This window comes from Cricetulus griseus, chromosome 6 (genome assembly GCF_003668045.3).
Source record: "Cricetulus griseus strain 17A/GY chromosome 6, alternate assembly CriGri-PICRH-1.0, whole genome shotgun sequence".
NCBI classification, from domain to species: Eukaryota; Metazoa; Chordata; class Mammalia; order Rodentia; family Cricetidae; genus Cricetulus; species Cricetulus griseus.
Genome location: NC_048599.1, coordinates 104,770,882 through 104,787,457, shown reverse-complemented (window position 1 = coordinate 104,787,457; position 16,576 = coordinate 104,770,882). Strand labels below are relative to the sequence as shown.

The following is a 16,576-nucleotide window of genomic DNA, read 5'->3' as shown; positions in this document are numbered from 1 at the left end:
TAATCACTCACCAAATATGGTGAATTCAAATGGAAAAGGGATATTATATTTTCCGTGTGTGTGTGTGTGTGTGTGTGTGTGTGTGTGTGTGTGTGTAATCCTTTACTTGCATTGTCTTTTGTGTATATTTAACAGAAGTTGGGAATACAAGTGCTTGTATGCACACATAAACCAGTGTATTGGGGTGCGTGTGTATATACACTACTGTGTATCTAGTGTATGGGCTGATAAAAGAAAATGCCACGTTTGCCCTCCATAATTAACAGTGATCATTAGCAAACAGAGCCCTTGAGAACATTATTATTTCCCCATCTCTAGTTGCAAACATTTTTTTATAGTAGCCTCAGGCATAGATAGTTTTTTTTCTTTCCTTAGGAAAATTTATTGACATAATTATGAAATGAGGTTTTTGATTGGTTAACTGAACACCAACAGACTCCTGCAGACTTAAGAGCTTGCACAGTATCAATATGTGTCTGCAACTTTAGACCTTCACAAAGGCGAGTTCCCCGGGGGGCCTCTAACTCTTGGGGCTCTATGTGAACTGTATAAGGGGCTAGTATTTCTCATGACCATGTTAAATGAGCTCAAACTACTTTCTCTGAGATCAAAATAAAAAACATCAAAGTGATGTTGAGTTGTAAACCACACCTTTCCACATCTCAATGGGCAAAAGAGATTTTCTTCCACAACCAAGTTAGTGATGGACAACAAAGGCTGGCCAATGCGCTCCTTAATTCACAACTTTAGTGTGGGAGGGAGAGTGCGGCCATTACAGACACACATCCCACACAGGCACACATTTTTGGCAAATTCTCCCATATACTTTCAGCCCTGGAATAAAACAGTTTTAGAACTTAAAATGACCCGGGACCAACTTAGTTTTGCAGAGCAGGAAGTGAAGCCCTGAGCCTACTGCTGGCCTAAGGCCACCATGCTTGCTGGTGACCTTTCTTAGTGTCTCTTACCCAGCATTTGCTAAAAGAGTAATGGATCCATGGAGCTTGGCAGTAACACACCAGTGTTAGAGGCTGACCTCATTAAATCATATTGAACCAGACCAGAGCTCTGGAACCAGCTGTAGACACTCCTTCCTGGCAGCAGCTGCTTACATCCACTGTTACCCTGTGGTCACTTCTCAACTCAAGGTAGTACACCCCGTTTAGGAAACCCCCTCTCTACACCTGCATTCACTGTTCATTCTTTTGTGCGATCCTCAAAGTATCCCTGTAGCAATAGTCTGATTACACTCTTCCATGAATGTGGGAAGTGAGATAAAGGTACATTACATAGCTAGTGCTGGTGTTCACTCCACTCAGTCTGAATTCAAAGCTTCCACTATGGCCACACAGTCTCTTATATGTGGCAAAATCACCTGTACACGTGTCCTGAGGATAATGGAGTTTTTTTTTTTTTTGAGGGTATTTCCGATTAGGTAGGGTAAGAGTGGGGGCTATTTCAGATTAGGTAGGGTAAGGGTGGGGTGAGATTGATGGTGTAGGACCAGCTTGACAGTAATAATGAGACCGCATGCCCTTTCAAGACATAGGATTCAGGTGATAGCCCACAGACCCCTGCCTTGGATGAGGAAGGATGGGAGCAGATGTTTGCAGAATGGAGAAAAGAAGAAACATTAGGAAGTTCTGCAATGCTCTCAATAAACTTACAAGGAAGTGAGGTTCAGAGAAACTAAGAGACACTGTCATTTGTAGGTTAGGATGGATGTCTCCCTCCATTTTGGGTGTTATAATAAAATGTATTAGATTTTGGTAATGTATTTTCTTAAATAGAGACATATTGCTTAAAGTTCTGGAGGCTTGGAATTGAAGATCAAGACTTCAGCAGATCTGGGATCTAATGGGAACCCATTCCTTGTAGATAGTGGTTTGTGTTATGTATTCTCATGTGGCAGAGAGAGCAAAGGGAGGACAGTCCTAATCCTGTTTTTATGACCCAGTCATCTCCAAGGACCCTACTTCTTAATAATGTCACTTAAGCCCTTAGGTATTAACGTGCAAATTTTATAGAAGCAATTGTTCCAACCATAGCAGTAAGAGATAAGATCAGTAAGGAAGGCTGCCTTTATTGGGCACCTTTTGTGAATCAGGATCTTTTCAAATGTCTTCCTTTTACCTGTCATCCTTACTGACCACAGGTTCATAAGGACAGGGGTCATATCCATTCTGTGTAATGGTGTATCTTTGCTGACCATCACACAACTATATGGTAGGCGGCCAATAAGTGTTTCTGACTGTTTTGAGTACATTAATGAACAAATCAATCACCAACTTCCAATAAAAATCTTATCTTTGTGAGAAAACCTTGGTGCTGCAACTCGAAATGACTCACCCAGAATCCCAAGGTTTCAAGGAATCAACTGAAGCTAAACCCATAACCCTGTGTGCATATTAGCATAGAAAAGATACCTCACCATACAGCTAAGCAGACTTGAATCAACGCTAATTGACTCTTGCCCCCTAGCAAGAGCTGGAGAGTGGAAGGGAGAGATGCTACTCCTGACATGTTCTTGCTGAGGACACTATGGTCACTTGCAATATGCTGTGACATAGCATGGAATCAAGAGAGAGCTACACATCTTATCGTATGGACTCCACACACTTGAACAGCCTCTGCTGTCTGTTTCCTGCTGTCTCTGACTGGCACCTTAATACATTCTCAGAAGTCTCATCACAGCCACTCTGAGGGGTATTCCTACCCCAGATCTCCCAAACCTGTCACTTCAGGTCCCAGATTTAGGAGAGCTATGGTCTATGATGCCCTCTCAGCTTCTCCATGGGAGTTCTTCTGTGAACATTAGCCCTTTCCAGCCTTCCTCACCCAAGCTGCCTTTCCCTACATTCACCTGGCCCCCAAAGAATACCACAAATCACACAGCAAGGAGCACACCATTGATAATGCAGCATGGAGTTTTAATTGCTTCACGTGCCTAAGATTTGTCACAGCTTCCTAATTGAACCAGATTAACCTTGGCCAGGCGATTCCTAATTCTAACTGTTCTCCGCTTCCCATAGTGTTGGTAGGACTGCGGTTTGATTTTTCTGATTCTGCATCACCACTATACCTCCCTGCTCTCCAAGGAGAAGGCCCTGTAATAAGGAGAAGAACGACCCCTTTCTAGAACACTGTTTCCCCGATCAATCAACCTGAGGCAGTTTTGTTCTTGCCAAAGTCACTGCCTCAGGCTGTGAGGCAAATGTGGATTCCTTCCTAAGAGGATGGTTTTGATCACTGGCTCTGGCTAACAATGGGCTAGATGTCTTCGCTTCCTTTCAACCTGCATGGGGTTGGTTTACTCTTCCACATCTCTACATTTCTCTGCTTAGCTCCATTTTAAAGAGCATGGCACCAAAAGTATGGGTAGTTCTTTTGCTGTACTCTTAACAACCCCATTTCCCTTGGGGGTGTCCTGGCTATCTCCTGGTAAATAGGGGCCATCCATTTCTCTTCTACTTCACACCGGTCATGGAGCAAACCCTTAAAAAAAGGCCCTGGAGTGTACAGATAAATGGTTCAGTAGGTAAAGTGCTTGCTGCACAAGATGAGGACCCAAATTTGGGGCCTCAGCAACAATGTAGAAAGCCAAACATAATGATGTATGGCTGTAAGTCTAGTGTTGGGGAGAGAGGACTCCTGGAGCTGACCCTACGAACTCATATTCAGTGAGAGATTCGGTCACAAAAAAATAAGGAAGAAAGCAATTAAAGAAGACACTCAATGTCAACCTCTGGCTTCTAGATGCACTTACACACACACACACACACACACACACACACACACACACACACACACACACACACACACACCACACACAATAAAATAGTAAATTGTTGCGACCACCTCGACCAGCAAGGAAGACGCAAGGCAGACTCTTCCTTAAGCAGTTTACTCAGGAAACTGAAACAATCTTCTGACCCCGGGGAAAGGCCCCCCCACAGCTTAAAAGCACTCTTGCCAGCCAACCCCAGAACACCACGTGGCTTAGGCGGATAGGCTCGCATTTGCTGATGCAAGTTTGAATCTTAGACCAAGCCAAATAAGGAGTTGTTTATTCCAGAAAGCGCTCACCCTCGGGAAGGTGGAAGGCAGAAACCGATGCCATCTTCTGGCACGGCGCATCGCAGCTCTCCACAGTAAATTAATTAAATAATTTATCATTGAAGTTCTAGCCTTTATGAGGGAGAACATGAAAGGGTAGAGAACATCTCCACAGGCCTGTGCTGATTATTTGTCCCCATGGGCTGCCTTGGATCCTGCCTGTTGTACAAGCTGGGTTCTCTATTCTCCCATAAATTCTGTGAGTCCCTGACTTCTAACTTCCTCCCAAAACATCTCTTGTTATGAACAATAGTCCAGATTGGTTTCTGATGGTCTCAGCCAAGAACCCTGACATATTCTGGTAGGAACTTCAAGGTAAAAGAATCTCATGGCCAAACAGATAGAACGGTGTCTGTGACTGGCAGTTCTGCTATCTGAATTTCTGGCTTGGACTTCAATGGTTTGTTGTTCATATAACCAAAAAGCTTTACATTCTCATCCAGTGAATTGGAATAAGATGGCTAGAGAAAGATGGGTACAGTGTTGGATTAGGGAACAAACAACTCTAAATAGGTCTAGTTGTGAAAACAGCTTCTTTACTTAGCATCTAAACAACATAATCACAGCATTTGGGGACAGCTGAGATGATTGATTTTGCCGAAAATATTTGTTGTTTAATTATAGGATCAGATGGGTCTTTTGGCAACCAACAGATGCCAAAACAGACTTTAAGCACCATCTTGAGAAACTTGTGATTTGCTTAGTGTGTTTTTAATTTAATGCGTATGGTTTCACATTTGACTGCAGTGTCCAAAATGAAGACATTAACAGTGAGTCACTCTCCTGGAAACAGCACAGCACACTCCGGCCAGGTTTCTTGGTCTGTGTTCTCAAATGGTTCTGTTTAGAGATGTAAACACAAAGCAGCTCTCCCTGTCATGGCCTGGTGTTCCTGGGAGGCATGTGACATCAAAGGGCCTCACAAAAAATTCCCCTGCTATGTACAGTGCTTGGCATCGTGGCCTGCCTCCATCTGAATAAACAGCAGAGTCTGGTCCCTGGAACACAAGGTTAGAGTCATCAGAGGGCTGAAAAGGCCATTTATTTTGTGACAGCTCTTCCTTTTAAGTCTCCTGGCCTTCTAGCTTTGCCTGATGCTCCATGGCCATCAGAGGACACTAACATCCAACCTGGGAATTCAGAGCTGCAGGGTTTCAAATAAGAGCCACACTTGAGCTAGATGGTGGTGTCACACACTTTTAATCCCAGAATTTGGGAGGCAGAAGCAGGTGGATCTCTGAGTTCGAACAGCCAGGGCTACACAGAGAAACCCTATCTCAAAAACCAAAATAAAATAAAAGTACCACACTTGAGGTTGAAGGCCTCAAACCCAAGCCCACCAAAGCTGCCTGTGTCCATTTGCTGACCAAGGAGTTCAGTGAACAGAGTGCAGTGGTAAGAATTTGAGTCCTGGAGTTAAATCACTTCCTAGTTGTGCGAACTGGAGCAAAGCAGTTCCTCTACGGGAATGATAGTACAGCCTCATTTTGGGAAATGAATGAAATTACCAGAGCTCAGATCCTGGTACTGGTAGGCTAGACTCTGATGGTTTACTTTTGTTGTAAATGTGATTAAGGGCAGGGCCTGTTTCACCCCCCTCTCTTTGCCTCACAGCTTGCCACGCCTCCAGTTAAATTCAGTCACATTTACTAATGTGTTGTCACACCTCAGGTAGGACCTCAGAGTTACATGTGTTTACACAGAGGAGTGCTGAATGCCTTGAACATTAGCTATTGATTTCTCTATTCACTTTCTCCAGCATTTCCATCATTTTCACTCTCTGGAGACATCCCCTCAGCCATCTGTCAGGTCCTAACCACCAGTCACATCCTGACCACTCTGTCTTCTCAGCACCCAGGAGAAAGGGACAGGCCAGCTGAGCAGTGTGACTATGTTAGGATGAGGAGCCCCTGTTGGGCCCACTGCAGGTAGCTGCATCCTCAGGATGTATGGTCCAAGAGAGACAGCTCATGATATAATTTTCCTCTCTCAGTGAGTTGCACGCTCTTTACATGGCAGCCCTAGTGGGCTGCTATGGAGTGTGTCCTTACAAAGATCTTTTCCACTTTCTTCCTTGTTTTTTCACTTTGTTCAAAGTCATTTCTCTTGTTTGCTTGCTTCTGTTTACTGCTAAGTGTGTATGATGTTCTATTTTTTATCTTAATGCACTCAGCTCAGTACTCTAAGGTGCCTAGCTATGGTCTCTTCTTCCAGAGACATTTCCCACCCTTGGATTCAGCTGTGTCTTTTCTTTTTTAAATCACTTTTAAACTGCTTTGTAATCTTTAAATTTAAGTAGTTTTAGAAGGTTTGCCGTAACGTGATATAGAAATTAACCTGGCACCATATTCCTAAGTCAACCATCATGGCTGGTTATTCTCCTTCTTGGTTGCCTTGCAACAAGTGGTGGCCACTCCCAGGAGGCATCAATGAAAAAAATGCAAAATTATCTCTTGTATGTAAGGATCTCTGAAGACAGCCACTTTCTTGTTTATATGCAGCTTAAGAATGTGTTGGAGCCGGGCGTTGGTGGCACAACCTTTAATCCCAGCACTCAGGAGGCAGAGGCAGGCAGATCTCTGTGATTTTGAGGCCAGCCTGTTCTCCAGATCAAGTGCCAGTATTAGGCTCCAAAACTACACAGAGAAACCCTGTCTTGAAAAACAAACAAACAAAAAAATGTGTTGTAGTGGTTTGTCCTATTAGCTTTGGGTTTTTTTCCCCTTACATTTATGATGCGATTGTGAATCACTGCTACTTGATAGGGTTTGTCTGATCTTCCTTCCCCAGTACTAGGGCAGGAAGAAAGGTCAGTTCCTCTCCTGGACTTTTTACTTTCTGTTTCTGCTGCTCTCACTCTGGCTAGGGCTACCTGTCTTGGCCTCAAGCTGGACCTGCAATGCCCTGAATGGTCCTCTCCAATATCGTCTTCTAATTTGCTGTGGATGTGCTGCCAGGGGCTGAGTGCCTGCTTCCCATCAGAAGTAGCAGTGACTCCCTCAGGCATGTGGGATGAAAGACAAAATCTTTACAAACCTCTGCAATCTAATTTGCCCAGGGTCTCCACACTAGCATCTCAATCTCCCTACCCCTGAACCACCTACTAACATGCACTGGCACTCAAGGAAGGCTTATGGCACTTTAACAGTCCTCAGAATACAATTTACAGGTCTAGGATAGTCTCCCCATCATTTTGCATGAAATTGAAAATATTGTTTATCCTATATATAGAATAGTTAACACAGAGATTTCCACTGCAGCCAAGACTAAGGACCCAGCAGGGACTTGTCCCCAGAATAACCCTTTGTACTATTTAAATTTTTTGTCATACCTAAAATATGTGAAATTTTCAATTAAAAAATTAAACATTCAAGGCTAAAATTTGAATGGCAATCTACTGTTATCTAACATAAGCTAAGAAGAGACCACACTGTGCCAAAAGATAGAGAAACCAATTATATCAGCATCTAGCAGTTGCACGTCCTAAACAATCCCTTTTTCATGGAGTAGTCTTCAGTGGTTGCATCTCATGCAGAACTTAAGAAACAAGGGGATAAATCAAGACAGGAACACTGGCTTAATTAGAGATGCCCAGGGAGGCACTCTGGAGACAGCAGGGCTGGGGAGAGATGGTCTTTCAGAACAAGGTCACATAAGCAGGAGCTCAGAGCCTACATTCTCACCTGGAATGCTCCAGGTCAGCTCAGACACCTCTGGAACATTTTACAGTCCCTCTTTAATGGGCCTGGTTCCTCCCTCACTCTTCTGTCCCCTTCTTAGTCACATTTTAAGGTACATCTTGACCGTACGTACCTGCTGTCTGGATTTTGCCATACAGGATCTCCTTAAGCATCTTCCTCCCGAAGAACATTGTCAAGAAACTGAAAACCTGGTAAGATCTGGAGGGACTTCTGCTCTTGTTCCACCTGCCGTGAGCGTGTGATCTTAACTGTGTTCTGTGATTGCTCCCCAACCTCGTGGCTATTCTGCTTCCTAGCCAGGCCCCCCAGTGTGAGCACCCTGAAGATATCAGGGAACCTCTCCTCCTTTCTCTGCACATTTACTCCCCAAACCTGAAATTCTGTTGATAAGCTGTGGACTCCCGAGTGCAAGCATGCAGCCTACTGTGTTCCCCAGTGCAAGCATGCAGCCTACTGTGTTCCAGACTTGCACAGAGCTTCCCAACTGACAATTCAGCAAGATGCTTCACAACAGGCACGTGCTATCTGGAGCTGAACTCTTGACCTCACTGCTACAGAGTTTGGGACCCCAGGGAAAAGACCATAGACTAAACCCAATTATAATTAAAAGGTTTATTGATTAGCTGCTAGCAGGATAAACAATCTCTTAGTCAAATTTGAGATTACTGTTCAGGAGGGGTATGGAGAAGGGCTTTTAAAGAGGGACACCCCACGAAGACCTTCAATATCTATTCAAGCAAGCAAAACTATTCTGTTCTGTTAAGTGGTTAAGACAAGTCAAAAATAATCTTTGGATATCTGTGTAAGCAAGTCACAGAAAAAACAACAATAACAACAACAACAACAACAACAAAAACAGCAGTTAGTCACATCATAACATAACAAGTAGATGGCCACAGCTGTAAAATTTCTGGATGGGGGTCACTGAGCCAGGGTTACTTGGAACTTTCAGGGACTGACGTCAGAGACAAATGGCTGGTGAGTGCCAAGAGGGATGCCTGGCATAGAATGGAGCTTCTTTAGCTATGCGCTCATCATCCCAGAATCCTCACTCCCCACCCGGATCTTCTCTATTTCACAAAATGATATTCACAGCTACCCAAGGATATAAGGTAGAAGTTCTGGGAGCCATTTTTTAAAACATTAATTTAATTGTTTTTTGTGTATATGGGCTTGGAGTGGGGCAAACACATGCCCTGGCATGCATTTGGAGGCTAGAGGACACCTTGTGGGAGTTCCAGCTCTCCTTCCACTGTGGATCGAACTCCGGTCATCAGGCTTGGCAGAAATCACCCTTACCCACTAAGCTGTCTTGCTGGCCCTTGGAGTCATTCTTGACCACTTACTCGGAATCCACTGAGTTCTGTTTTTGACCTACACACACCTTTTCTCCCACTTTATACTTTGCTCACTCTTGTTTTTGTTTTTGATTCAGAGTTTCACTCTGTTGCCTGGATTAGTCTGGAACTTCAGACTAACTTCAAACTCATGGTGATCCTCCTGCCTCAGTCTCTTCAGTTCTAAATTCATGAGCCAGCACTTATGGCAACACTCCTGTTTTTATTCCCCTGTGTGGTAGGGTGGAGCCTATGATTGGAGAAAACTGTGTTAGAGAAAACTGCCTCGTGACAGGTTTCTTCCCATTCCCTCTCAGTGACTTCCCATTGGCTTAAAGAACTTTTAAATTCTCTCCAAAGCCATGGTTCTCAATCTTGCGGTGTGTGTGTGGGGGGGGGGGCGTTCAAATGACCTTTTCACAGGGATCCCATATCAGATATCCTGCATATCAGATCACAATTCATAACAGCCAAAAATTACAGTTAGGAAGTAACAATAAATAACTTTATTGTTGGGGATACAACATGAGGAACTGTATTAAAGGGTCACAGCATTGGGAAGGTTGAGGACCACTGCTCTAAGGCCCATTTTTCAAAGCCCCCTCTTACTGCAGTTCAGCTACACTGGCCAGGGCCAATTGTCTCAAGGACATAGATGTGGCCTTTGCATGCACTGTTCCCTCAGCCTGGAATATTCCTCATGCCCACTTTCCTCTATCATCAGAGGCTGGATCTCCTCATTCTTTGGGTCTCATTTTAGTTGTCACCTCACAGAGAGGCCATCTGCTTCCCATTCCTCTGCATTTCTGATGTACACTGTCTTCTTTGTTTCCTTTCTGTGCACTCATCATAATTTGTAATAATTGCAATGTTTACAGTTGACTTCCATCACAGAGGAAAGGAATGTTCCATGATGGTCTAGGCTATGCCTGCCCTGCTCATCAGTACCTCCTAAGAAACTGGCACATAGGAGGCACTCAGCAGATACTAAGAGTTGCTCAGGGGTTAGGAATGTGTGTTTTCTTAAACCAGTTTTCTAGCTCTGCCGTCATCTCTATAAAAATGAAAGTGATATAATTGTTATTCTCTTAATAAGCAGCCACAGTTTAGAAGGTGTCTTAGTTAGGGTTTCTATTGCTGTGAAGAGACACCATGACCACGGCAACTCTTATAAAGAAGACATTTAATTGAGGAGGAGGCAGCTTACAGTTTCATTATCATCATGGCAGGGAGCAGGCAGATGTGGTGCTGAAGCTGAGACTGCTACATTTGACAGAAGGCAGCAGGAAGTCCACTGACTATCACACTGAGGGAAGCTTGAGCAAAAGAGACCTCAAAGCCTGTCCCCACAGTGACATAATAGTGCCACTCCTTTTGGGGGTCATTTTCTTTCAAGCCACCACAGAAGGAGAAGCATTTATGAGTAGAAATTTATGTTTACATTCCTATTTTTCTCAGTTATACTTAATTATATGAGATTGTTGCTGCTAGGTAGTTTGTTACTATCAAATGATATTATTCGTAAGGTATAGACTAATAGTCAAAGTGTGCCTGATTAGTATGGGCTATTATGTCAACTGGGACAGATGATGTTATGACAGAAACAAACAGTCCCTATAGCTCAGTGCACACAGCCTTTGTGTCTCCCCACCCCCTATACTTCTTGCACAGGCTATGGCTCTTTCACCTTCTCTCAGGACCCAGGCTGACAGGGTAGCTTCCACCTAGATCCTCACTGGGAGTTCTGGAAAACTTGAGAAAGACATTCTAGTGTCTACCTAGAAACACACACACACACACACACACACACACACACACACACACACACACACACACCTAATTTCTGGGCAGTATGTATTAGCAACCAAATATCTTCTATGTGTCAGTTTCTAGGGAGATATTAATGAGCAAGACCACATGTCACTGGACAAAGGAATGGTTGCTCCTGGGTTCAGCCCGTGCAGGGTTATGATTTGGGCTAAATACAAATATTTCATGTAAAAGGAATAAAGTTTACCAAGTCACTAGTGACTGTTTTGACCTGATGGTAGCTGAATGCATTTCAGGTAGGTAGCCTAGGAATAAGTATGACAAGGCTTGCCCCTCTTAGCCTATTCATAAATGCAACATTTAATAGTAACAGCACCCATGTTATGCTCTGCTGTGTGTTCTGAATGTTTTAAGTAACAGTGTAGGGTTTTGGTGTTTGTTTGTTTGTTTGTTTTATTCACTACAAGCTCTAGGTAAAGGAATAAATCTTACAGATACCAGGAATTCTAAAGTGACACACCCCTTCTCTCCACTTTACTTGCTGATAGGGATAGTTTTGTGAAAGGCAAATATCTTCACAAGACACTGAGTATTGACGCTCTGTGTCAAACCTCTGTACTTTCAAAGCTAGCTATGAACAAGAATCCAAGGATGCCACAAGGTTGCCTGACCTGTGGGGCAGGTGCATTTCAGAAGGTTCTCTAACTCACTGAATGGATCCCCTGAGGTAATGAATAGTCACGGGTCCTTTGGGAATGACAGCTCTGACCTAATTTCACTGCTTGCATCCTTAGGGCACTTTCTCTTCCACAAGATACAGGAATCTGTAGTGTGCAAATGCCTCAGACCTCTCAATATAGCTGTGAGTGTCACAGGAACAAGTGATCACTTACTAGGCATTAAAATAGTGGCACTTTGTAAGTTGGTTTCTCAGTGGGACTATATGAGGTGGAAAGAGCCAAAGGTAAACAGAAGCTTCCATCAACAGTAAGCAGGGTTTCCCACTCACACTCTACTTCAGTAGAGTCAGCGGGATCTATCTTGTCACTTTTGGCATAGAGTCTTCCTCCTGTCTAAATGTCATTTATGTGGAAACTGTCTAAATTCCTTTTTGTTGGAAAGCCATAACCCAAGAAGGAAAAATACAAAGGCACTGAATTTTTCTCTTGGCTTCAGTGTACACAAGCTGACTCATTCAGGCCCCAAGTGTGTGTGTGTGTGTGTGTGTGTGTGTGTGTGTGTGTGTGTGTGTGTGTCTGTCTGTCTGTCTGTCTGTCTGTCTGTCTCTCTGTCTCTCTGTCTCTCTGTCTCTCTGTATGTCTGTGTCTGTGTATCTGTGTGTGTCTGTGTCTGTGTATCTGTGTGTGTCTGTATGCCTGTGAGTCTGTGTATCTGTGTTTGTTTCTACATTCCCAGTATTCCTTGCCTTTCATGAAATTAGCCATTGATCTAAAAGTCAGAAATGCAAATCCAGAGAAAACTGGAAGCATGCCAGGGCCCACAATACAAACTTAATTACCTAAGGAAAACTACAAGAAAGACTTTTGTTTTCCATCGAAATCTCCTCCCTGGGCTGTTAGCTATGTCGTACAAGGGCCCAATCGATATATTAGCGCTTGAGAACCAAAGTCCCTTGGAATAAATTAATCTGTCAGGGAAAGCAATAAACAAAGAACAAATTAACATGTTTTAAGACATTGCTTAAATTTTCATAAATATAGACCTTGAGATGGAATGATGAGTTCCCAGGGGCCAGAGCTAATATTTGGTTGTAATTAAGAGCTGCTCTTTCATGTTCCTTCTGATGTAGGTGGGAAATCAGCCATGTGCTTGCTGAGTTCTGCTTGTGCTTCCTCACAAATGCCACTGTTTACTTCATTAGTAAGAAGTGGGCACCTCACAAACTATACTGGCACACTTAGCATGTTTCACCTCTAGCTGATATTAAATTATTGAAATGTTTGCGCTCGGGCACATACACACACAGACATTCACACACATAGTACAAGCAGAGATTCCTTTCAGGAACCTGCAAGCATTAGGTTACTAGAGGTTTAAAAGGACACGATGACATACATAATACACCTTACAGGTGAGGCCATCTAAGAGGCTTGGGTACAGCTGACACAGTAAGTCCCTTGTTCGTCCCACACTGTGTACAGATGTGGAGTGACTTTGGTGAAGATTGGCAAGAAGAGCATTTGCTATGTAAGTTACTCCTTTATATGGATTCATTTAAATACAAGAACCAGAAACCTACCTCAAATTAGCTCAGACCAGAAAACAATTTGTAAGGGACCCATTGCTATCTTTAAGCCACAATTTCTGTGTGGCTCCACATTGCTTACTCAGCATCTAGCATTGTCAATGCCAGCAGAGTGGCCACTGTCAACCCTGAGCCCAAATCATGAAGAGGCACTCAGGATGCCCAAGGACAGGAGCTGTCCTCACAGGGTCTATATCTCACAACTCCTAGTGGACTCCAGTTTATTTGGGTTCTATACCCATTCTTCAGATAACCACTAAAGGCAGAAAAGGGGTCCTGCTGGGCTGGGCCTGGGCTACTTGTCTAGCTTCATTTGAGAGAAGGAATTACCCATATCTATCTAAATGTTTGGATTGTGTCCCTACTCCAACAGAAGAGCAGAGATGTTAGACCTGCCACAATGGCCAATATCTACGCAGGAACTTTCATTTCCAGGTTATTTGTCATGCTTAATTGCTGGATTTAGCTAATTCACAGGAAAGGTCAAAGCATGATTTCTGCTTATAGAAAACCTCTCAAGCTCTATGGACAAAGCTGGTGTGGTAGAGGACCAAACAATCTCCTGTCAAGGTCTATACCAGACAAAACCATGCTATCAATAGCAGATATGATAGATCAGGGGTGGGGCAAGCTCAGTCCATACAGTGCTAGCCTAGTGTGCATGAAGCCCTGGGTTCCATCCCCAGTACTTGCTATCCTAGCACTCTGGAAGTAGAAGCAGGTAAATCTGAAGTTTAAGGTCATCCTTGGTTACAGGCCAGCCTATAATACGTGAAACTTTGTCTCTGAGGGGGAAAATAAAGATGGAAAAGATGGAACAATGCTAACTGTGGTAGTACTCTCAAATGACTCAGAACAACTGCTGGCCTTCTACATTCTATTTCGTGAATGTATTCATGATAAACGGCTTATGACTTGCTGTTATTAAAGCATACCCAGGATAAAAAATAGATAGTACATGGGGCTTCTTATCAGTTGAGAACTTTTGAATGCTAACTTTGCTGAGTGGTTTCATAACTCTACCCTCTGGGGAACTATGGATAAAGTCTGAATCACACATCCCGATCATATATTGGACAGGTAGTGTGTATATGTCTTGGTATATGGAGATAAAGATGGAGATGTACTCTTCAAAGCAGTGAGGAGACTGAAAGTCCCTGAGCCAAGTAACCCACAACTCCTGGAGGTGAGGGAGTGGCAGATATAAGGGACCAATGGGACTAGCTTGTGGGGCCATTCCCATCCACACCAATGTGTAGCATAGACTAGAGGGAGACATTTCCTTTACAATCCAGTCAAAAAGTGACTTCACTCTCTGCAGTGGAGGAAGACACAGTTTTATCCTCCCAGGGCATTCACTATAGAGATGATTTTAAAAGGCAATGAGGATAAAAGTTGTCACAAATGTGTAGAATGGCAAGGAAACTAGCTCCCCAGTGAGGCGCCCCATAGGTTTGTTTTACATATTAAGCTAGGCACTAAAAGCACAGTTTATGGGTAGTGGGCACGGTTAGCATGCTTGACACTCTCACTTGAGCCCCCAGCTCTATAGAAAGTAAATATCGTGTACCAAAATGCACGTAAATACAGTACATGTTTTAAAAATGAACTAAACGTCCAAGCTACTCAAAAAGGAATACAGTAAAAACTACATTTTTCTCATTAGCCTTACTCCAAGTCCCTACTAACAGTGTCATATAGTATGAGATGCAAGTAACACACATATATGGTCATTCATTTATGTAAATTATGCTAATCATCCCTTTCTCATGTAGTGTGTGTGTTTTTGTTTATTTACCCAAGCATCTCAAAATTTGCTGAAAATTTCATAAAGGCAATCTTAGTAGAAAAGTGTTTTACACCCCAAAGCAAACGCAACTCTGGGTCTTTTTCCTTATGTTAGCTGTTTGGGTATCAGAATAAAAATTGGGCTGAAGACTAACATTAAAACCACACAAGAATGAACTGTCATGCACAAAGTCTTCTCATGGGTTCAGCTACAATATCAACAATTCTCACAATGACATCAGGTGCTTGTTTAAATTAGCATCCTATTACATCTTTAAGTCCATATTACAGGGCTTACCCATGTTTCCACAACCAAACCATCTACGATAAAAAAAAAAGTGTATTTTAAAGTATTTTTCTTTCTTTCATATTTATGGTACAGGGGTAAGATGGGAGACCCAGAAGGCTAAGATAAAATAAAGCAATTTAATCAACAATATAAAGCAAGCCAGTGATTGGGTGCACACAAAATGCAGCACCTACGACTGCCATCTCCTTGTGTGGATCGCACCCATGGCTTAGTTTAAAATTTAGACTGTGTAGAGTGTAACTTTTAAATTATCACAATGAAAACATCCTAAGTAAAGCTGTTGTTATCTTTTTAGCCCCAACTGTATTGTAACATAGTTACAATAGTTAAGTGGGTCATCTTATATGAGTCATAGCCAATACGTCAGACCTCACACATGCCAATTGCCTCATTATTCTCTCTCCTCTCTCTCGCCCCCCCTCTGTCTCTCCTCTCTCCTCTCTCTTCCTCCCACCCCCTGAATCGATTTCCTGTCTACTAACTTGATCCTGGGCTGGTCCCAAATCAAGCTCCAATAACCAACCAATGAGGGGAGGAATTGACCTAGGAATGTATCTGGCCAGACCGCCTCTCAAAAACAGAATACTCTAAAAATAATATAACTTTCAATGAAGGACTTGTGTTGAAGAAAGTGTAATTGTTAGTGTTTGCATCTTTGGTGTGTGTGTGTGTGTGTGTGTGTGTGTGTGTGTGTGTGTGTGTGTGTGTTTTCAGCTTTCACAGCCTCTATCCTCCCAGATGGTGCCTGAGCCAAGCTTGTCACAGACCCTTAGCCTCCTGCTGCCTTTTAATGCTGGTGCTTGCTTGCCAATGACCCCTGGCTGGACTGGCTCCTCAGCCCATTTAACCCCTCTCTGCTGGGTCTCTGTCTCATGCAGGATGAGAGGCTGGTGAGAGCTGAGAATGAGAAAGTGCCAAGTGAGCCAGGGCCTTCCACCCTTTCAGAGCTGGTGGCCCGTTTCCCAGCATCATCACGAATGGCCAAGATCACTCCATCAGAGAGTTGCTGATAATACAATTTTCTCTGTACTGTCAAATAAATGCTACCTACTTTCTGATTGTTAATATTTTATTTGACAATGACCAGACAATCAAGTCCCTGAATGTTTCCTACAAGGGGTTAAGGGGTCAGGACCATTGAATGTAATCCCTGGAAAAAAGGTGCACTTGGCAATTTAAGATTAAATTGCACTAGGATTTTTAATCTTAGTGTTGGTGGCCAAGACATATCATGATTGTCAGCACACAGAGTCAAAGCAAAGAAACTTAAGGAAGACAATGATTAATT

General features: G+C 43.1%; 1 protein-coding gene across 1 annotated transcript in view; it reads left to right on the top strand.

Annotated features, from left to right (window-relative positions):
- Myo3b (myosin IIIB) overlaps window positions 1–16,576 on the top strand; it is a 338,238-nt gene that overhangs the window by 300,371 nt on the left and 21,291 nt on the right. The window lies entirely within an intron of this gene.